Source organism: Leptonychotes weddellii, chromosome 8, assembly GCF_054177405.1.
Source record: "Leptonychotes weddellii isolate Sample4059 chromosome 8, ASM5417740v2, whole genome shotgun sequence".
NCBI lineage: Eukaryota > Metazoa > Chordata > Mammalia > Carnivora > Phocidae > Leptonychotes > Leptonychotes weddellii.
The window spans coordinates 16,595,135-16,618,025 of NC_138376.1; the positions used below are offsets into that span (position 1 = coordinate 16,595,135).

The following is a 22,891-nucleotide window of genomic DNA, read 5'->3' on the forward strand; positions in this document are numbered from 1 at the left end:
TGTGCTTGCCAAGGTCATCAACAATGTCCTTGTCACTGTATTCGAGGGGCACATCTCAGTTCTTATTATTTGACTTTCGGCATAATTTGCTGCTGACTACCATGTTTTGAATGAATCTAGTCTCTTGATTACCTGGTTTTCTTCCTATCTCTTTGGGCTATGCTTTGTCTTTCCGTGTTGGTGCTCTCCAAAGATAGATTCTCTTGCCCTAGGCACTCTCATTTTCAAAGATATCACTCATTATTAGGGCTTCAATTATTGGCTCGATGTGAATGGCTCCCAAGTATCTGTCTCCAGACCAGCTCTTTCTTCTATGGTTTGGAACCCATACTGTGAGCTTGTGGGGCTCACAGTAACCTCAAACCCAAAAGGTCTAACACTGAGCTTATCCTCTTTACCCCAGACCCTCTTCTTGCATCCTCTCTCTGGGAAGGCTACCACGGGCCATCCATCCATTTGCCCCATCCAGGAGACTTGGCATCATCCTTGAGTCTTCCTTGTCCCACTCCCACCACAGCTCTTCCTTCAGTAAGTACTGTTGTCTCTCACTCTACAATTGCTTGGATCTTCTACATTTTCCCATGTCATCACTGCCACCGTCCTCATTTGCCGGTTGCCTGCAGTAACCTAACTGCTCTTCCCTGCAGGGATTCTTGCTCCTGCCAATCCATTCTCAGCCAAGCAGCTAGAGCGAATTTCCTCAAATGCAAATCTGGTGATGTGACTCCCCTACATAAAGCTCTTCGATGTTTGCTACCTCTCTTAGGATAAAACGTAAATGCTTTAACATGGCTTGTAAGACCCTATTTATTTGGGTCTTAATTGTTTGAGAGAGAGAGGGAGAGAGAGCCTGAGCGGGGGAAGGGGCAGAGGGATAGGGCGAAGCAGAAGCCCCCACTGAGCGGGGAGCCCGATGCAGGGCTCAATCCGAGGACCCTGGTATCATGACCTGAGCTGAAGGCCGATGTTTAACCAACTGAGTCATCCAGGCACCCTTAATATAGCCCTTTCTACCTTTTTTTTCCCATTAAAGATTTTTTAATGTTACTATTTCTAATAATCCAGAAAATTGAATTTTTTCTCTGTTTCTGCATGTAATGGCAAGTTAAATACCATTAAAATTCTTTTGCCAGTTAAAATATTTGCAAAGAGGAAGTTTTTGAAAAATCTTTCAAAGGATATATTAACAAAAAATGGGAACAACATTGTTGTAGCTAATACCTGACATTTATTGAATGCTTATTATTTTCCAGTTGCTAATTTAAAAAATGTCAATGTTTTATATCACTTATTCCTCAGAGCAGCTCTAATATGATCCTCACATAATAGATGAGAAAAATAATGTGTGGAGCGGTAAAGTAACTTGCCCACTCCTGTACAGCTAATAAATATGCATATCTGATTCAATGCAGGCACTTTGACTCAAAGTCTGTCCTCATCACCTTTACGGTACACTTTTTCCCTGAGTCCTTTTTTTTTTTTAGTTTAAAATTTTAAATTAATTTGAGTATAGCTGACACACAATGTTACATTATTTTCAGGTGCACAACAGAGCGATTCAGCATCTCTATACCGTACTGTGCTCACCCCAAGTGTAGCTCCCATCTGTCACGATACAAATCTATTGCATTATCACGACTATGTTCTCTATGTTGGACCTTTTATTCCTGTGACATATTCAGCCATAACTGGAAGCCTGTATCTCCACTCCCCCTCACCTATTTTGCCCATCCCTCCTTCCACTTCTACTTTTTAACCCTCCTTTGCAAAGATTGCCTCATTTCCTTCCCCAGCAATCCAGAAGACCTGGGGAAGTCCGACTTGAGTTTCTGGAAAATCAGAATAGAAGGGCTAGAAACTATCAGTAGAACAAACATCGTGTGGCCAAACATTTTCAAACTCTCCTCCATTTTATTCAATGTCGTAGAACAAGCTAGTGTCAAATAACAAGTAGGACTTGAGGCCAGGTCAGTCTCCTGAGTCTTATCCTGTGCTCTGTCCCTCCCAGTCAACCGGGATACATTAGAACTTAGTGGTTAAGAATATGGGTCCTGGGATATGAAAAAGTGCTTAACATCACTTAGCATCAGGGAAATACAAATCAAAACCACAATGAGATACCACCTCACACCAGTCAGAATGGCTAAAATTAACAAGTCAGGAAATGACAGATGTTGGCGGGGATGAGGAGAAAGGGGAACCCTCCTACACTGTTGGTGGGAATGCAAGCTGGTGCAGCCACTCTGGAAAACAGTATGGAGGTTCCTCAAAAAGTTGAAAATAGAACTACCCTACGACCCAGCAATTGCACTACTGGGTATTTACCCCAAAGATACAAATGTAGTGATCTGAAGGAGCACGTGAACCCCAATGTTTATAGCAGCAATGTCCGCAATAGCCAAATTGTGGAAAGAGCCAAGATGTCCATCGACAGATGAATGGATAAAGAAGATGTGGCATATACATATACAATGGAATATTACACAGCCATCAAAAAATGAAATCTTGCTTGCCACAAAGTGGAAGGACCTAGAGGGTATTATGCTGAGTGAAATAAGTCAATCAGAGAAAGACAAGTATCACATGATCTCACTGATATGTGGAATTTGAGAAACAAGGGGAAGAGAGGAAAAAATGAAACAAGATGAAACCAGAGAGGGAGACAAACCATAAGAGACTCTTAGTCTCAGGAAACAAACTGAGGGTTGCTGGAGTGGTGGGGAGTGGGAGGGATGGGGTGGCTGGGTGATAGACATTGGGGAGGGTATATGCTATGGTGGGAACTGTGAATTGTGTAAGACTGATGAGTCACAGACCTGTACCCCTGAAACAAATAATACATTGTATGTTAATAATTAAAAATTAAAATAAAAAAAAAAGAATATGGGTCCTGAGGGCGCCTGGGTGGCTCAGTCAGTTAAGCGTCTGCCTTCGGCTCAGGTCATGGTCCCGGGGTCCTGGGATCGAGCCCCGCATCGAGCCCCGCATCGGGCTCCCTGCTCCGCGGGGTGCCTGCTTCTCTTCTCCCTCTCCCACTCCCCCTGCTTGTGTTCCCTCTCTCGCTGTGTCTCCCTCTGTCAAATAAATAAATAAAATCTTTAAAAAAAATAAAAATAAAAAAATTTAAAAAAAGAATATGGGTCCTGTAGGAAGACTGTGTGCAGTGTGTCGTGCTGTCACCTCCTAAACACTGTGGGCCTCAGCAGATCATCTGTAAAATGGGAATAATAACGGTACCAACCTCATAGGATCGTTGCGAGGCCGAAATGAAACAGTCCACACAGAGTTTGGCATATGACAAGTGCTTCAGTAAATATTAGCAATTTTTACACCATCCTCGCCTATATTTTATTGGGTGTGGGGAGGCAAAGAGACAAGATTCTTTATCAGCCATGTCAGTGAGGATCTGCATTTCCTCAGTTTTGTATCCTAAATCAGCAACTCCAAATGTTCGTTTGTTTTCTTGTACAATATGGTTTTTTGTTTGTTTGTTTCCTGGAAGTAGAAAGCTTGCAAGGAGCCGTTCTGACAGTGTGAGATTAAGGTGTGTGTGTATGGTGTGTGCTACTTACTGGGTATTTTGCAGAAAGTTCCTTCCTGTCAGCTTTCAGTAATGAGACTGTGTTGGGGGAGCTGTTCTATGAAGATGGGCTGATGGGAGGCTCCTGGCCCATACCTAAGACAACTGAGAGAGAGGGAGACAGACGGAGACAAAGAGAGGTGGATTCTTTTAGATTTTGCCTGACGCTGGCAAAGAACTTAGGCTAGGCTGGGACAGAGATTGGATATTTGTTGCATGAGTCATGGAGAGTGAAAGGTGAAAGAATGGGGCATGCTCTCCTTAACTATTTGGATAAGGAGAGAAAGGAGAAGAGAATTTTTCTAGGTGGGTATCAGCATCTGGGGAGAGAGCCACAAAATAAGTCAACAATTTCCAAATTTTCTGAAGTTTCATTGCCACATTGCTTTCTGTTTAATTAATGACTCTGTCTCTGCCATTATCTTCTTAAAATTGAGGCCGATTAAGAATAATTTTATTTGGGGGCGCCTGGGTGGCTCAGTTGGTTAAGCGACTGCCTTCGGCTCAGGTCATGATCCTGGAGTCCCGGGATCGAGTCCCGCATCGGGCTCCCTGCTCAGCGAGGAGCCTGCTTCTCCCTCTGACCCTCCCCCCTCTCATGCTCTCTCTATCTCATTCTCTCTCTCAAATAAATAAATAAAAATCTTTAAAAAAAAAAAAAGAATAATTTTATTTGGGGTGCCTGGGTGGCTCAGTCACCTAAGCGTCCGACTTTTGATCTAAGCTGTGGTCTTGTTCTCAGGGTCGTGAGTTCAGGCCCATGTTGGGCTCTGCTTTGGATGGGGAGCCTAGTTAAAAAAGAAAAAAAGAAAGGTAATGGAAGAATCGTTTTATTTGAGGATAGAACTAGATTACAATTCCCTAAGATGATGATTGAAATACTGAGATTTATTTAAAGGAGACACGGGAATTCCTGGGCAACTTTCTCTGCATGTGTTGTCTCCCTTGGGGCTGAGGTAGGCATCCCCACTGACTCACCTGTCATCCTGCTGTCCTGACGTTCTTTCTTGTGCTTCATGATTTTCCAAAGCCTTGGTGGTCCCCCGGTGCCCCCCGCCCCTGCTTCTAAATATTCCAAAGGGAAAATTTCCCTTAGAAAATAAAGTAGTTCTTTTATTTTGCAGGAATGGAGTCCAACTTTCTACCTAAGCCAGTAGCCGAAACAGGTAGCGAAAATTTCCTTTGATTCTCTTATCCGTGCTCAGATAACTGAAGACAGAAACTTCAGATAAGGTCCCAGGCAGCAAATGGATTATTTGTGGCATAGACTGAGTCAAAGGAGGAACTTGAGTGGCTTTATTTAATTCCAATTCCACCTTTATTTTTACCAAGGAAATTTAGAGATGGAGCAAGGAGGGCAGGGACACTGCTTTGTTTTTCTACTTCTAATGTGCTGAAATGCTCTTTTTCCCTCTCCTTCCCCTTTATCACTTGGCAGGGACTTTTCTTTTGCAATCCCGGGTAACCTCACCATTGCGGGTGCCTCCCAGTGTATGCTGCACACCTCTTTTGTCCAATAAGGGCAGTAAAAGCAGGGCTCATGTTCTTGAAAACCCCCACATGCTCACTAAGGAGGAGTTCTTATTTTGAAAGTTCCTTTGCATAGCCTTAGTTGTGTTTTCTTAGCTTTTGCTTCATTTTGCGAATTCTGGGTCTAGGTGCCGAATGAAGGCAACAATGGAGAATAATGGATTTTAAGAGAGGAACAGCATGATCCAGTGCCTAGAATTTGGGCTGGAGGACCTGGCATGGGGTGCCCATAAATATTTGAAGTGACTTGGGTATGACAACTCCCCTGACCTGCCTGTCCTTACTGGAGGGTCCGGGGGTGGGGGCCGGGGGGGGGGGTGGTCCTCAGCAGTTTGCATGGCACGAGCTCATTGCATACCCTCAAGCCAAGGAGGACAAGAATGCAGAACCAGGCAGGAGCAGAGGAAACTGCTCAGGAAACACTGGCCTCCAGGGCTTAGAATCCAGGGTCAAGATTCCATCTCTCGTCCTGGCCTTCACCGACAGGTGGTATCAAGCACAAGAGGGCTGTTTGCTGGATGCAGAGGGGTAGGAAGGGGATATTTTTTTAACATTAATATGTGCAGAAATGTGGACTGCCTCAGATACAAGGCCCTCGTGGAAACCCGTCGATATTGTTTCAAGCACCTCGATCCATATGGCGTATTAGACTTGCCTCGCAAGGTCCCTCCTTTCCAGAAATAGATGACAAGCCTGTGGTTCCCAAGTACCAGAGAAAGGCAGGGAAATGAAATCGGAGCACACAAGGACAAGTGTGGAGGAATGACACCTTGACAGACGCACACGGGAGTCATGCACATTTTACAGAAGAATGGGCTATTTTTACAAAAGTAAAGAAATTTGTGATACTTGAGAATCTTTAAGGAGGCATCTTGTTACTGTTCAGTAATTTCTTCACTGTCAGCTTTGTGTTTGTGTGTTTGTTTTCCCCCAGAAGAACTCATCTTTTTTAGGGTGTGTTCGTTCACTAGCTATGACTAAAACGCTTCGTAAGAAAATTTCCGTAAGTGGAGAGGTGGAAGGATCATCTATCTGCCTTAGAACCATGTAGACCAGAGTTAGAGTCGTCATTTCTACTAGCTATGTGATGTTTGACATATTTCCTTGACACCTGGGACACGTGGGTCCTTATTTTTTTAAAAGGCATGTGTTATTTGTTTATATTTAAGATTGGTCTCACGGGGCGCCCAGGGCGGCTCAGTCAGTTAAGTATCTGCCTTCGGCTCAGGTCATGATCCCAGGGTCCTGGGATCGAGCCCCTCATTGGGCTCCCCGCTGAGTCTGCTTTTCCCTCTGCCCTTCCCCCGGCTTGTGCTCTCTCTCTCTCCCTCTCTCTCTCTCTCTCGCTCACTCACTCTCAAATAAATAAATAAAATATTTTTTAAAAAATTGGCCTGTAAGGCTCATTCCCTAATTTTTGAAATGGAACCAACAATCTCCTTTTCAAGATTGTCATTGTGAATCAATGGGTGAATAAAAGGACGGCGAGTGGCACTAAGAGATTCTTAGCGGATCTCAGTTCTCTTTCTCTTTGTGTTTATTGTACCCGACTGCAGGCGTCCCCCCTGTACACGATAAAGGGCTGTACACACACTGATTTTCATTTAAGGGCTTTAGACTAACTCTTTAAGGAACTACTAGTGACTTACGTGGCAGATAAAAATCAAATTCATAAAACCCACAACTTCTTCTCTTCATATATATTTTATCTACCACATGGCAAGACTTGCCGTGAAACCAATGAAAACAACAGAGGCTCTGCCATCAGAAGCCCTTGGTCTGTTAGATCGAGCCATACGAAATTGTCATTCCTGTAGGGACAAACACAGTGGACTGCCGGCAGTTTCATATGGTTTGACCTGGTGGGAGGAGACAGGAGGGAGATGTTTCTAGCTGGGGATTGGGGAGGCTTACTAGAGGGGTGGCTGCCCACCAAGGCAGAAGGTCCTCTGGATTTTCTGGCTCTACCCTTTTTCTTTCTTTCTTCTTTCTTCCTTTCTACTTCCTTCCTTCCTTCCTCCCTCCTTTCCTTCCTTCCTTCCTTCCTTCCTTCCTTCCTTCCTTCCTTCCTTCCGTCCTCCTTTCCTTCCTTTCTTCCTTTCTTTTATTTGAGAGAGAGAATGAGCAGGAGAGGGCATAGGCAGAGGGAGAAGCAGGCTCCCTCCCCGCTGAGCAGGGACCCTGATGCGGGACTAGATTCCAGGACCCTGGGATCACGACCTGAGCCAAAGGCAGACGCTTAACTGACTGAGCCACCCAGGCGCCCCGCTCTACCCTTTTCTTGCTTCCAGCTCTCAGCATTGCAGCCTAGCCCTTGGGACGGGATACTCAGCCACATGGGCATTGATCATTGGTCTTCTGTCCAGCTGGTGTAGGCTCCTCCTCCCTCTGACTATCTTGGGAAAACAAGACTCCTGACTGGACTGGGCCCTAGAACCCCTTCCTCAAGGTCACCCATTTGGGTATGTGGAGTACCATTTTAGGAGCAGACGACACTACTGTGTTTGCCAAGGTGGCCGTGGGGGGATTGGGTTTCGGCCTGTGATCTAGTTGGGCGGCTGTGCAGGGCCCTGTCCTGGAATGGGCGCTATGGGAGTGCCTCTCTGATCTTTTACTCAGAGCCCTGTCTGCTCTCAGGGCCCTTCCTGCCTGGTGAGATGCCCTGCCCTTTGCATTGGGCCTCCTCCATTCTCACTACACTTCCCATTGCCTGTTGCCACACTTGCCACGACTATCTTCTTCCTCCTGAGTGGGACTCCCTGCACCCGCACCCCCCCAACAGCGAGTCTGCCTCTCCCAGAGCCCTGCCTGGAAGGGTGCCAGCCGGCTGCATTGAGCCTCATCAGCCCAGGCCACCCCCAAACAGGACACCCGTAGAAGAGTAATGGAGATAACGAGGGAGGCAGAGCTGTCGTCCTTCCATTCACCCATCGCTAGGTTACAGGGCTCGTCTCTGGGCTGGTTGCCATGGGGAGGAGCTCACAGTCTGGTAGGGAAGCTTGGTCTGTGAGCAAACGTCCGGTACAGGACGCTGAGTGCTAGGAGACAGATGCACACAGAGGAGGGGATGGCTGATGGACAGACACAGAAAGGCGAAGCTTCTAGAAGGGGAAACTGGAGACTGAGAAGGGAGTTCATTTGTTGTTTCCTGAAGCCCAGATTGGTTGGGCCTCTACTTCGTGCCAGGCAGAGTACCAGACACTGGGGCGATGCGGTGGTAAGGTCCTGCCTTTGTGGAGTGGAGTGTCTGTTGGGGGAGACAGTTATCAATCAAATAAGCACAACAATAAATGAATACTGGCAACCTGTGGGAAGAATGAGGGAGCATGAAGAGAGCTTGTCACAGGGCACCTGGTTGCTCTGGGGGATGGAGAAGGATTGGGGCCAGGAGAGCGTCATTTGACTTGAGTTTTGAACAATGGACCTGAGGTAGCCAGTGAAATTGGCAACTAAGACATCTGGGGCAGAAGTGCGCTGGTGGGGGCTCAGAGCACAGCCACAGAGATGTGGAAGGCCGGGATAAGGATTTGTTGAGGCTTTATCCTAAGAACGATGGGACTCCAAGGTCAGGTTTTAAGCCAGGGGGCAGGGTGGGTGCAAGGCTGGTGACAGGATCAGATTTGAATTTTGAAAAGGCCTCGCTGGCAGCAGAATAGAGGATTATGGAGGGACGCCTGGGTGGCTCAGTTGGTTAAGCGACTGCCTTCGGCTCGGGTCATGATCCTGGAGTCCCGGGATCGAGTCCCGCATGGGGCTTCCTGCTCGGCGGGGAGTCTGCTTCTCCCTTTGACCCTCCCCCCTCTCATGCTCTCTCTATCTCATTCTCTCTCTCCAATAAATAAATAAAATCTTAAAAAAAAAAAAAGAATAGAGGATTATGGAGAACAAGTATAGAGGCAGGAAATCAGTATTTATTTATTTACACATAATGGGATCCTATTGTATGTATTGTTCTGTAACTTGCTGTTTTGTTTTTTTTTTTAACTTATGTCACACTGATGTGTCTCGTTCAACTGAACAAAGCAGCCAGCCCAATATTTTGTAGTACAGATGGATAGGCTATGTCATGATTCATAGTTTATTCCTAAATTGTTTCTAAGCTTTCATTTTCACACACTACTGGCAGGCATGTCCTTGAACATGGGTGTGGCAGGTGGAATGCTGAGATAGTCCCAAGATTCCCACCCCTGTTGCAGTAGCCCTGTTGGTATCCCCTCCCCTGGAGTGTGGGCGAGACCGAAGGAGAGGATGGGATAGAACTCCAGTGATTGACCTAATGGATTTGTAATATTCTGGGCGGGCCTATTTATTTTTTATTTTTTTAAAGATTTTATTTATTTATTTGAGACAGAGAGAATGAGAGAGACAGAGAGCACATGAGAGGGAGGAGGGTCAGAGGGAGAAGCAGGCTCCCCGCCAAGCAGGGAGCCCGATGCGGGACTCGATCCCGGGACTCCAGGATCATGACCTGAGCCGAAGGCAGTCGCTTAACCAACTGAGCCACCCAGGCGCCCAAGGCGGGCCTATTTAAACAGAGGACCCCTTAAAAGGGGATCTCTGAAGGGAGAGATTTGAAATGTGAAGGTGCTGATGGAGGGTCTCGTGGCAAGGTCACATGACCCCCCCAGGACCTGAGAATGACCTCTAGTTGTTGAGAGTGGGTCATCTCTGACAGCTAGGGAGAAAACAGGACCTCCCTCCTACAATTGCAAGGAAATGAGTTCTGTTAACACCTCAAGGGAGCCTGGAAGCAGATCTTGCCTGAGTTGAACCTTCAGATGAAAACACAGGGGGAGACATCTTGACTTCAATCTTGTGAGATCCAGGGCCAAGGACCCAACAAAAATATACCTAACCCCTGGCCCTCAGAAACTGTGAGATAACAATTTTGTGCTGGTTTAACTTGTCTAGTTTGTAGTAACTTGTTGGGCTCAATAGCAAACCAGTATCATGACTATTTGAATGCATTTTCTAATATTTCTTAAATATCTTTTTTTGAAAAAAAATTTTTTTAAAAGATTTTATTTATTTATTCGTAAGAGACAGAGAGAGAGAGGCAGAGGGACAAGCAGGCTCCCTGCCAAGCAGGGAGCCCAATGCGGGACTCCATCCCAGGACCCTGGAATCATGACCTGAGCCGAAGGCAGATTCTTAACCATCTGAGCCACCCAGGCGCCTGAAAAAAAAAAATTTTTTTTAAGATTTTATTTATTTATTTGACAGAGAGAGAGACAGCGAGAGAGGGAACACAAGTAGGGGGAGTGGGAGAGAGGGGAAGAGAGAAGCAGGCTTTCCGCTGAGCAGGGAACCTGATTCGAGGCTCCATCCCAGGAGCCTGGGATCATGACCTGAGCCGAAGGCAGACGCTTAACGACTGAACCACCCAGGCGCCCCCATTTTCCAGTATTTCTATAGGAGAGACATAGAGAAATGAATTGCCTGGAGTTTGAAGGTGTGCTCATTTAATTTTTATTTTATTTTAAAGGATTTTATTTATTTTACAGAGAGGGTGTGTGCATGTGCACACGAGCAAGGGGAGGGGCAGAGGGAGAGAGAGAGAATCTCAAGCAAACTCCACACTGGGTGTGGAGCCCCATGTGGGGCTCGATCTCACCACCCTGGGTTCATGACCTGAGCCGAAATCAAGAGTCAGATGCTTAACCGCCTGAGCCACCCAGGTGCCCCTCATTTAATTTTTTAATAAGTATTTTAAAATTGTTTCCAAAAAGGTTGCACCAACTTCACATTCCCACCAGTGGAAAATAAAAGTAAAAGGTTTCCTTATGCTCTCACTGATTATCAGTGTTTTACATTTTGTCTATCTGATAGGTAAAAATGGTATCCCATTTTTTTAGAAGGTGCGTCTTTTGGATATCTATCAATCTGTCCATCTGTCTTTATATTTGACTACTCATATCTGTTGCTTTCTACCCTGTTCAGTTTGTGTGTTTCTTCTGTGAAAAACAAAAAATATGAAAAGGTCCTGGTATGTGCTAAGTGCTTGATAAATGTTAGTGATCATGAGTGATTTATAGGAATTAAACATATAACCATTCTCTTAATCTTTATTACAATTGCTGTATATACATATATATTTTTTAAAGATTATTTATTTATTTATTTGAGAGAGAGAATGAGATAGAGAGAGAGCATGAGAGGGGGGAGGGTCAGAGGGAGAAGCAGACCCCCTGCTGAGCAGGGAGCCCGATGCGGGACTTGATCCCGGGACCCCAGGATCATGACCTGAGCCGAAGGCAGTCGCCTAACCAACTGAGCCACCCAGGCGCACAGCTGTATATATTTTATTTCAATCTGAGTTTTCTGAAAAAAAAAAAAAAAAAGTCTTAGTTTGTTTTTTTTTTTTAAATAGGCTCCACAGCCAGCATGGAGCCCAACGTGGGGCTTGAACTCACCACCCTGAGATTAAGACCTGAGCTGAGATTAAGAGCTGGAAGCTTAACCAACTGAACCACCCAGGCGCCCCTCTCCCACAAATGCCCCAGTTTTTAAATGTTGGCAACAAATTCAACCAAGTAAAATCCATAGGTAGAGCTAATAGTGTGGGCCCCACAAACACTCTAGTGTGCAGCCTCTCTCCCCCGCCCTTTCTGTTTTGTTACCCTTATGCCTTTCTTAGTACACTGACATTTATCCCTCTTAAATGAGTGGGGAATACTTGGATATTTTCCTATGTCTGGAAAGAGTTTATACGTAAGAATTCTCTTTCTTTGAACGATTGGAAGGACTCACTTATACACCTATCTGAATTTGATGCTCTTTTTTAAGGGAGGGAAGGTATATTTTTGGCTGTCTTTTCAATTTCTTATCTGGTGATTTGCCTGGCCCTGTTTTCTACCTTTTTTGGAGTCAATTTTGACATTTACATTTTCCTAAACATTATCCTTTTCATCTAGATTTGTATATGTATTGGTATAAACATTTAAATGACTTTCTTAATACATCTTGAATTTTTATTGGACTGGTAGTTATGACTCTTTTGCCGTTCTTAATATAATTTTTCCTAAAGTCCTATTTTATTTATTTGTTGGTGGAAAGGTTATGATACATGTGGTACAAAATTCAGTACACGCACAGGATACATAGTAAAAAATGTATATACAGGGACACCCTTGTCCCCCAGCTATCAAGTTCCCTTCCCAGAAACCAACTGTAATCTGCTTCTTGTGCAACCTCTACCACAATTGATTTTAGAACATTTTCTTTCTTTTTAAAGATTTTATTTATTTGACAGAGGGAGACACAGCGAGAGAGGGAACACAAGCAGGGGGAGTGGGAGAGGGAGAAGCAGGCTTCCCGCCGAGCAGGGAGCCCGACGCGGGGCTCGATCCCAGGACCCTGGGATCATGACCGGAGCCGAAGGCAGCCGCTTAACGACTGAGCCACCCAGGTGCCCTAGAACATTTTCATCATCCCAGAAAGAAGCCCTTGTGCCCCTTAGCAGTCACTCCCCATCTTCCCCTAACCCCCTCCTGCCCAAGGCAACCACCAATCTACTTTCTGTTTCCTGATTTGCCCGTTGTGCACATTTTATATGAAGGGTGTCATAATTATGTGGTCTTTTGGGACTGGCCTCTTTTACTCAACGTTTCATCTGTTTTGGAGCACATATCAGTACTTCATTTTTTTTTTATTGCCAAATACTATTCCATCGTGTGGGTGTACCACATTTTCTTTCCCCATTTGTCAATTTTTTAAAAAGATTTTATTTATTTATTTGAGAGAGAGAGAAAGAATGAGCCAGGGTCAGGGGCTGAGGGACAAGGAGAAGTAGACTCCCCGCTGAGCTGGGAGCCCCATGCTGAACTCTATCCCAGGACCCTGGGATCACGCTCCGAAACTGAAGGCAGATGCTTAACCGACTGAGCCACCCAGGCGCGCCTACCCATTTGTCAATTGATGGATATTTGGTTGTTTCCATTTTTGGGCTATTATGAACAATGCTGCCGTGAACATTCTTGTGCAGCTTTTTGTGTGAATATGTTTTCATTTTGCTGGGAATGGAATGGCTGGGTCCTGTGGTAGCTCCATGTTTAACATTTTGAGGACCTGCCAACTGTTTTCCACAGTGATTTTAGAACATTTTCTTTCTTTTTTTTTTTTTAAAGATTTTATTTATTTATTTGACAGAGGGAGACACAGCGAGAGAGGGAACACAAGCAGGGGGAGTGGGAGAGGGAGAAGCAGGCTTCCCGCCGAGCAGGGAGCCCGATGTGGGACTCGATCCCAGGACCCTGGGATCATGACCGGAGCCGAAGGCAGCCGCTTAACGGGACCCTACCGCCAACTTGCAAGGGTGCCAATTTCTTCACCTCTTCCCCAGCACTTGTAATTTCCCATTTTTTAAAATTATGGCAGTCCTAGTGGGAATGAAGTGGGATAAAATTGTGATTTCGATTTACATTTTATGGTGTTGAGCATTGACCATTTGTCCATCTTTGGAGAAATGTACGTTCAGATCCTGTGCCCATTTTTCCATTGGGTTATTTATCTTTTCATTGTTGCATTCCATTGCTTTCTTAAGGAAGAATTTCTTGTCAATTGCATTAAGTTTCACTGCCACTATCCCAGTTATTTAGACCAGCACTGTCTGATTGAAATACAATGCTATATAATCCATATGTAATTTAAAGTTTTCTCGTAGCCGCATTAAAAACAGCAAGAAGAAACAAATGAAATTTATTTTAATGGTAGGTTTTATTTGACAAGATATGTTATTTAACCCAAAACATCCAGAGTAATATCATTTCTTATGTGTACTCTATACCAAAATTAATTCCATTCTTTTTTTCTTTGTAGAAAGACTTTTAAGGGTATATTTTTACATTTACAGCACACCTCAATTTATTTTTTTATTTTATTTTATTTTAAAAATATTTTATTTATTTACTTGACAGAGAGAGACAATGCGAGAGAAGGAACACAAGCAGGGGGAGCGGGAGAGGGAGAAGCAGGCTTCCCACTGAGCAGGGACCCCGATGCGGGGCTCGATCCCAGGACCCTGGGACCATGACCCGAGCCAAAGGCAGACGCGCTTAATGGCTGAGCCACCCAGGCGCCCCAGCACATCTCAGTTTAGAATAGTAATAAGCCAGGTGCTCAATAGCTTCAGGTGGCTATTGTCCACCACGTTGGACAGTACACACTCAGATTGTATGTTTACAATAGTAAACACTATTGTTTTGCTTGCTGTTGTTTCTTATATTCCACATTTTCATCTCTGCCTGTCATATTTTGGGATGGGAAGCTGAGGAAATTCAAATCTAGTGGGCTTTTTACTCTGAGAAGCCTAAGGCCAGTTTTAGAGATGGCTTTTGGGCCTTGAGGGAGCACACAGAGAAAATCAAGGACCACCGCAGACAGGAAGGCAGAAACCAGCTGTCTGTCCCTTGCAATGGTCTAGCCGAATGATCGCTGTCATGAGGAAGGCAGTCATGGAAGAGGAAAGGAGGAGATATATTCCAAAGACAGGGAGAAAATAACACAGAAGGGCCTTACTTGGTCAATAGGGTGTGGAGAACGGGAGAGGGGGAGGCGTTGAGAATGACTCAGGACTCAAGGTGAACAGGGGCTGTGCTTTCTAGGAGAACTTCAGAAGAAGGAAAGGGTTTGGGGAAGACGGTGAGCAGTTTGACCCCATTGAGTCTGGGATGCTGGTGTGACATCTAATGGAGCAGTAGGCCGGACACGTGGGTGTGGAGCTCAGCGGGCAGATGGAACCACAGAAGAGGCTTTGGGACTTCTCCATAGAGAAGTGATAGCCAGAGACAGCCACATGGGTGGGGCTGCCAAGGGAAGGGGTGGCCAGTCCTTTGAGAAACTGTAGGGAGTACGAGGAGGAAGAAGAAGAAGAAGAAGCAGGACAACAATCTGAAAAGGATCAGCCAAGGGAGAAGTAGGACAATCAGGATAACTAGAGTTGGAAGAGGAAAGTGGAGATCTGTGTGAGATGCCGTAAGAATGTTAATCACACAATGGGTTGGTGCTCTTCTACTTCACCCATGGAATCTGGAGAAGGAGAAAACCATTGTTTCATGTGTAAGATTGTGAAGATTACCAATGCATTTCAGTAACTTGGAAAGACAGTGTGCATTTTGCATCTTTGAAGAGAGAATTTATTCCACGTGCCGGGTCCTTGCTGTCAGTGGAGGGGAATGCAGGACTTGAATACCACCAACCAATCTAAAGCCAGTGGGTTGAGGTTCGTGAGTCCTGGTGACGTCAGTCCTGCTGGGAGGCCTCCAGGGACACGTGGGAGCCATGGCAGTCTAGTGCTGGGCTGCATTTCCATCCTCGCCTCCTTCCATCCTGCTTGGCGCTCTGTGCCCGGCCACACGGGAGGTCGCCTCTCCAAGGGCCTTTGCATGTCCTGCTTCTTTCCAGCCTTCTCTCCTCCCTCTCCCTTGCCTGGCCAAACAGCCTGGACACACATGTCACTTTCCGGCTTGAAACCCTTTAGTGATTTCCCATGATGCTTACAACAAAATGCAAACTCGTAACCGTAATCTATAAAGCCATGTGTGATCTGGTCTTTGGTTATCTCTCCCACCTCAGTCCCTTCACGCTGCATCTTGCCCACTAAATTCTAGCCACACTGGTCTTTTCCCCCTACTCCAGGAGCATACTAAACCTGTCATTGCAGGCCATTTCCTCTGCTTGAAAAACTCTCCCCTCCATCTTATCATTAGGGTCTCAGCTTAAACATCGCTTCCTCAGGCCTCCCTGGTCATGTGGTCACTGTGTCACAGGCCTCTGCCCATTAGCGGTTCCTTCCTCCCGGAATGTGAGTATCTAGTGAGGAGGACCTCATGTGTTGGTCCACCGCTCTAAGCCGGCACTCAGAGCCTTTGAATGGATGGAAGCACTAGGGTCACCTCCTCCAGGCAGACTTCCCTGACTCCGGCTCCACCCGGCCTGGGTTAGGCTCCGATCAGATGTGCTCACAGGGAGTCTGGGCTTCTCTTGGGTCCAGCACCTTCTACACCAGGTTGTAGCTGCCTTCCTGCTGGACCACCGCACTGTTCATCTTGGTGTTTCCTGTGTGCGGCAGAACTACCTGCCCAGAACAGACCTGCAACCATTGTTTGTTGGATGTTGAGTGAAGGAGGAATGGGGAAGTGAGAGCCACTCAGAGAGGAGTCCCTTCTCCCTGTGACTCCCGGAAAACATGGCAAGTCCTGCTGAAGCAGGAGGCAGCCATACTGCCAAAGGGAAGGCCCCGCCTGCCCTTGTAGGTGTGTCATTTCCAGGTGTATCTGCTCCAGACAAATGCCCGTGAATCTTCCTGGGAGAACCGGGTAGTTGGAGTGTCCCTGGTGGGGGGAGAGGCTGAAAGATACAGATTGCCCTGGAGGCTTGCCCTGGAGAGGAGAATCTGACAGCCAGACACTGGCCTAGCTGATTTTTATCCATTTGCTTTTTGGTGAAATTGTGTGGTGCTGCAAAATGTAACCATTCAGTTGCTTAATTGATTACTGTCCATTTTATTTTATTTTATTTTGTTCTAAAGTTTATTTATTTATTTATTTGAGAGAAACAGAAGGAGCAAGCGAGAGCACGAGTAGGAGGGAGGGACAAGGGGAGAAGGAGAACCAGGCTTCGCGCTGAGCAAGGAGCCTGATGCAAGATTGGATCCCAGGACCCTAGGATCATGACCTGAGCCGAAGGCAGACGCCTAACCAACTGAGCCTCCCAGGTGCCCCTTAAACAAAAGCAGTTTTCACTTAATTTGATTTTGGTGAAGTAATCATGAAAATTTTTAAAAACTTTGATTTCAGCACTAAACATTAAGAATAAATATCACTAAAATTTAGCTTTCCAGATTTTTTTTTTTTTTTAAGATTTTATTTATTTATTTGACAGACAGAGACACAGCGAGAGAGGAAACACAGCAGGGGGAGTGGGAGAGGGAGAAGCAGGCTTCCCGCGGAGCAGGGAGCCTGATGCGGGGCTCGATCCCAGGACCCGGGGACCATGACCTGAGCCGAAGGCAGACGCTTAACGACTGAGCCACCCAGGCGCCCCCAGATTTTTTTTTTTTAAAGCACCCTTAGTCATGAATCCCATTGTGTTTTTATAAGTGTGCTAAGATCAAGAGGGTGAAATTAATTAAATAATGGTGGGGTGGGAGAGACTGGGTTTTTATTACTAAGGGCAAATACAATTAAGGGGAGCATATGGAAATAAGAAATTAGGAAGAGTCAATCCAATTAAATGAATGTCCTTCTGCCTTTGTCGTTGTGCTGTCCTTACACGCTCATTTCTGAACTTCTCTATCCCTTGTCCTCACCCCTCCTCCACCAATTCTTTACCTCCAAGGCCTTCCAAAGAGTTGGATTCCAAGTTACACTTCCTTGTTCAAAATTAGCTCCAGGGGCATTGCCTCGAGAAGCTGGAATTCAGGTGGTGAATCTCACTGTTACAGAAGCCAGGGGAAAAAAGTCTGCGCCATGCTGGGGCCTGGAGAGAGAACAATCATGAAATAAGATAGGCTTCTTAGTTCTCTAGTACTGTGTACATGCAAACAACTGCCCAGAGACCAAGTAACCCTCCAGCCCAGAAGGCCCTCCGCCATAGCGCTTGGCGGAAGTGAGGGGAGGGACAGGGTGTCCCAGAACTCCAGGAGACCGGCTGCTGGTCCCCTGAAGGCCATCCTCCTCTGGAATGGACTCCTCAATGCATTTCCCAAAGTGTAGGCAGCAGAAGTACTTTGTGATGATGATTATTTTTACATTGCAAAGTATTTCCAACATTGCTCCCTCCCCTCCTTTATGTTTACTTGTTTGTTTTTGAGAAACTTGTATTAGTATAGTTTTGTTTTTGGACAGATTGGATTGAGACCAAGGTTCTCAGAGGACTTAATTCCCACCCCTGGCAGAGCCTGCTTTTTCCTGGACGTGTCTGGTTTTTTTTTTTTAGATTTTATTTATTTATTTGAGAGAGAGAGAGAGCACGAGTGGGGTGAGGGGCAGAGGGAGAAGCAGACTCCCCGCTGAGCAGGGTGCCTGACCCAGGGCTCCATCCGGGGACTCTGGGATCATGACTTGAGCCGAAGGCAGACGCTTAACCACCTGAGCCACCCAGGTGCCCCTCCTGGACAAGTGTCTTTAAATCATCTTTGCTTCTGACTATTACTGTCCCAGGTCTTGGCTGAAATGGATGTCCTCCCTGCCTTTTGCCGGTAAATGAGCTATACTAGTCAGATGGGTCACCTGGTTGACCTCAAGGGACACCGTGGAAGATTCTTTCAGAGTTGTGTCTGCATCATGCCGCTCAAGATCCTAATCTGATCCACCTACTTTCATATTTGCTCCCATGCCAAAAAAGAGACACGGTGTTTCCAAATGTTTTTATGCAGCTTCTAAGACTGCTAAGCTCTGGGATTTTGTTCCCCATTTCTTTTCTTCCTGAGAGACAAAATGCATGATTTTTGTAAGGCTCTCCATGAAGATGGCCTGGGATTTCCTATTTCTGTCTCTTGTTCGTAGCTTTCTTCCATCTTTTCTCTTTTGTTCCTCTTCCTTCCTGGGGCTCAGCTGTTACCGGGACATCTTGGACAGATTCCACCACTGTGATCATTGCTAGCTACTTCTCCTAGCAGCTTGCCACTTGCCTTTCCCGAAGCCCGTGGAATGCTTAGGTTGGCTTCAGACCTTCTGCTGTTCTGACCACAACCTTGCCGAGACTCTGAAAGTTAGGTAGGGAAGATGTTGCTGGCTGGTTTCCTGAACCTGAAATCTGCTGTGGGTTCTCTATAAAGTGCCATGGGGGTGACGAAGACGGTGGGTTTCCCTTAGGGAGCACAGAGCCTGGTCAGGATAGGGGAAGTTAAGCAAGGGTGATACCCCAAAGAAAGGGGTTGAAGGACGAAGGCGATTTAAGGAGGTACAAGTGACCTACTTTCTTATTAGACACCCCCTGCCTTCATGGACTCACTATAGTAAATAAGATCAGGAAGGAAAAGGATAGAGAAGGAAAAATTTACCATGATCTTCCCCATCCAGTGTGTTCATCTCATCCATCCCTCCAAACCCATCTCTGGCCTCCACTTCCCCATCTCTGTAACTGCATCACCTCCCCTGTGATGTGGTTCAGCTGGGACTCTGCCAACCTCACTGTCCCGGAGCCCACTGGGGCAGGTCCGGGAGATTGTTTCTCACACCTGTCTTCTTTCCTCACTTTTCTGTTTTATTTCTCAGCGACCCCGTCCCCAGCTTCCAGGGGCTGGCCCATGGGTCTGCCCCATCCTGGACTCTCTACATCTAGCAGAGCAGCTCACCCTTCGTGCCCCAGCTCGCATGCTTGGATTCCATCCGTCCTTTTGGTTCTGAGCCCTTGGCACTGTCCTCCAGCTTAGTCTACACCACCTACCCCCTCCGGCATCCCTACACGTGGTGCTGGTTCCCGCTTGCTACCCTTATTTCGACTTCTGGTCTCCAGCGTGGTTTCTGGTCTGGCCAGAGCCCATTCGTCCTGGCACAGCATTTTGTAGAGATAAGCAGTTCCTTTGCTTTTATGTGACTTCCTCAAGTGAGAGGAGCCAGATTGAAAGAACAGGTGCTCAAGGGGCACCGCAGAGGCCAACCCCCCCGCCCCTCACATTTCTGCTAAAAAGCCTACAGGGAAACTACCGGAGACCTAGGATCTGAGCCCTATTTGTTAAACAAAACACACGAGATGGTGAGCAGTGAGCAAACATGTATAAATGTTTAGAAAAGGAGCTAGAATATATCCCAAACTGATAAAAGGACTTATTCTATGCTTTTTTTCTAGTCTTTTAAAACAACACTGTACTAATAGAGTGTGTTTTGCACACATGATTTTTCCTTAAAAGGAAAAATACAACCCAGCCTACCAGTGCTGAAGGGGGCAACCTTTATTAGCATCTCTGACAGTTCTAACCTGGTTCTTGGTGACGATCACTGCCATGATGGGATCTGTAGTAAGGGTTGTACTCTGGGCTCTGTTAGTGAAGCATGAGCTGAAAGCCATCCGGCGTGCTTCCTTAGGCCATGTGAAGCTGAGGATGAGAAGACCTCTGGGAAGGATTTAATACGTAATGTGAGCTTGGCCTCCCGAGACACCTGAAGGAATAAAACAGATGTTGACTCAGTTAACTTGCCAGTGAAGCAAACCAAACATAACCACAATGGGAATTGGATTAGTGTTACTGTTTTATTTTTATTGTTTAGGTTAATTTGGTGTGAACTTATTTTGTTCATGTGGACTTGACTTATCAGATACTAGACATGTCACAGTGGCAAGACCCTAGAAATACTGTCTTCCGGATTTTCCCCAGAGCATGATGGATTCCCAGTTTCATAAACTGTAAAACGAATGTGTGTAAACTTCCCTAATTACTAATACCTGGCTCTGTTTTAATTCCAAACTCAATTTCCATATCCTCTTGACTTCTTTGCAGATATAACAGTAAATTTCATGCCTTATTGCTCAGTTAGTTGTTATTTTAATAAGTAGAAGGCTTTCAGGTGTCATTGGCCTTGATATTTAGGACTACAAAAGGCCCTATACGTTATTTGTGTTTGTCAAATACATTTGTAAGTGATGCTTTCCTTGGGCCCAGAATTCTCTTTCAGACCTCATCGTTCTTCCGCAGACATAGTGGAACCCCATCTCATTGTTGGAAGTACAGGGAGAAGTAACACTCCCCTTAAGAATCAACCTGGTTATTATGGGGCCAGTATAGTTACTGTGTTTCTAGAAAACACTTTCTGACCTGGTGGAATGTTCATGCTTGTGCTAATGAGCTGTGTTGTAATGGAGTACTCCTGGTCTTCAAATACCACCTTTACTGACAGATCTACCTCAACTCCATCACAAAACACATCTGACAGCTGGAGAGATTGAAACCTGTTGATGCAAATTGACTTCCTCGGTTGGTGATACATGTGGGCATTTTCCATTCTCGCTGAAAGGAAAAAAAAGAACTCTTTCCTTATATGGCTGAGAAAACCTAGCAAAATACTTCATTAACATCCAGAACTGAGTCATGTCTTCAAGTCATTTATAGAAGACCTAGACTTTGGCACGAAGGACAAGATGCAGTGACAAGCTAGCCAGAGAGAAAATCATAATATGTTGCCTGACTTGGTCTTTACACTTATCTAACTTCAGTTTTCTGGGTCTTCAGACTCTCAACACTGGGATTGCCTCCCTCTGGGTGCCCCGATCTCCTCAAAGCTGATTTTTCTCCTTGTAGAGTATCTGTGCTTAAAATTCCTTGTGACCCTGCAGCCATCTCCTGTCCCTAAGAACCCCAGTGTGAGCTTCTTGTCCTGTGGAAAACCAGTTTTTAAGACAAGGAGTGTGGATCAATAGTGACTTTCCCCTCAGAGCTATTTTAATTTTACTAGGAGATTCCTGGTAAAAGTACCAGCGCCTTCATCTAAGTAAATAAATCTCTGGTGTTGGGAATTTGAGGTATGTGGCATGACAAGTTGGGTAGATACTTTTGCCTGGGAGAGGGGTACTGCTCCTCCCCAAACGTAGGAGCTGAACAGTTTTTTTTTTAAATAAACCATCCTAGTTAAGTCATTTCATGTCCATTTCCTCATCTATAAATAAACATCAGTGATGATTGTATAGTGTTTCCTGCTCTACCATTTTCTGATTCTATGAAATGAGTGATTTCCTGGCACCAGGGAGAGAGGTCACCTACTTAATTTTCCTGGACACCTTTTCCTCACCAATTCTTAAAACTTGTGGTGAATATTTGTACACCCATGTTCATAGCAGCATCATTCCTAACAGCCAAGAGGTGGAAGCACCCAAGTATCCATGGGTGGATAAATGGATACACAAAATGTGGTACATACATACAACGGACTGCTATTCAGCCTTAGAAAGGAAGGAGCTTCTAACGCAGGCTACAACACGGATGACCCGTGAGGACATTATGCTCAGTGAACTAAGCCAGTTATATGAGGTCCCTAGAGTAGTCAAATTCAGAGAAACAGAAAGTAGAATGGTAGTTGCCAGGGGCTGAGGGGGAAGGGGAGCAAGGGGGAGTTATGTAATGGGTAGAGGGTTTCAGTTTGGGAAGATGGAAAATTCTGGAAGTTAAGGTTGGTGATGGTTTCACAATCATAGGAATGAACTGTACACTTAAAAATGATTAAAATGATATATTTCATGTTATGTGTATTGGACCACAATAAAAGATTTGCATGGAACTTAGGGGACTCAGTGCTTGATAACGGATCAATACCTGAACACAAGTGCATCATACCTCCATTTGCAGTCATTTTATTTTACTCTATTGGATGGTACCTGCTAACAGCAGTTGAAAGACAATACCACAGCTCTTCGGTTAGTTTGTAAACAACAGCTTCTCTAGCCTTAGTTGATTTAAGAAAGGCATGGCTAGAAACACAGTCATGACTCCAGCACATCTTTGTTTTGCAGCTCATTGAACAGGAAGGTCTAGCACAGTTTGCCAAGTATCATCACTCATCTAAATGGAACAAAGGTGACAAAATACAGGAAATTCACAGGTAATGGGACACTAGCCTCAATTTCTATTTCTTGTGATTATGAAAAACATTTTTTTCAAAGGCAAGTGTATCTTGTAACTGCAAAATGCTGAGTTCAAATTTGGAATTTCTTTTCTTTTCTCCTCTTGCACTCCTCCTGCCCCTCCCTTCTCATGCTCCTCCTCATCCTCCTCGTTCCCCCTTCTTCCTCCTCCTTCTCTCTCTCTCTCTCTGGTTTATACTTCATATAAAACATAAAGCAACTTATTAA

General features: G+C 45.4%; 1 long non-coding RNA gene across 1 annotated transcript; it reads left to right on the forward strand.

Annotated features, from left to right (window-relative positions):
- Positions 1-356: 356 nt before the first annotated feature.
- Positions 357-22,563, forward strand: LOC145722961 (uncharacterized). The gene is made up of 3 exons (XR_014147540.1): positions 357-528; positions 4,705-4,746; positions 22,553-22,563. It is a non-coding gene; the product is annotated as an uncharacterized LOC145722961 (long non-coding RNA).
- Positions 22,564-22,891: the final 328 nt, after the last annotated feature.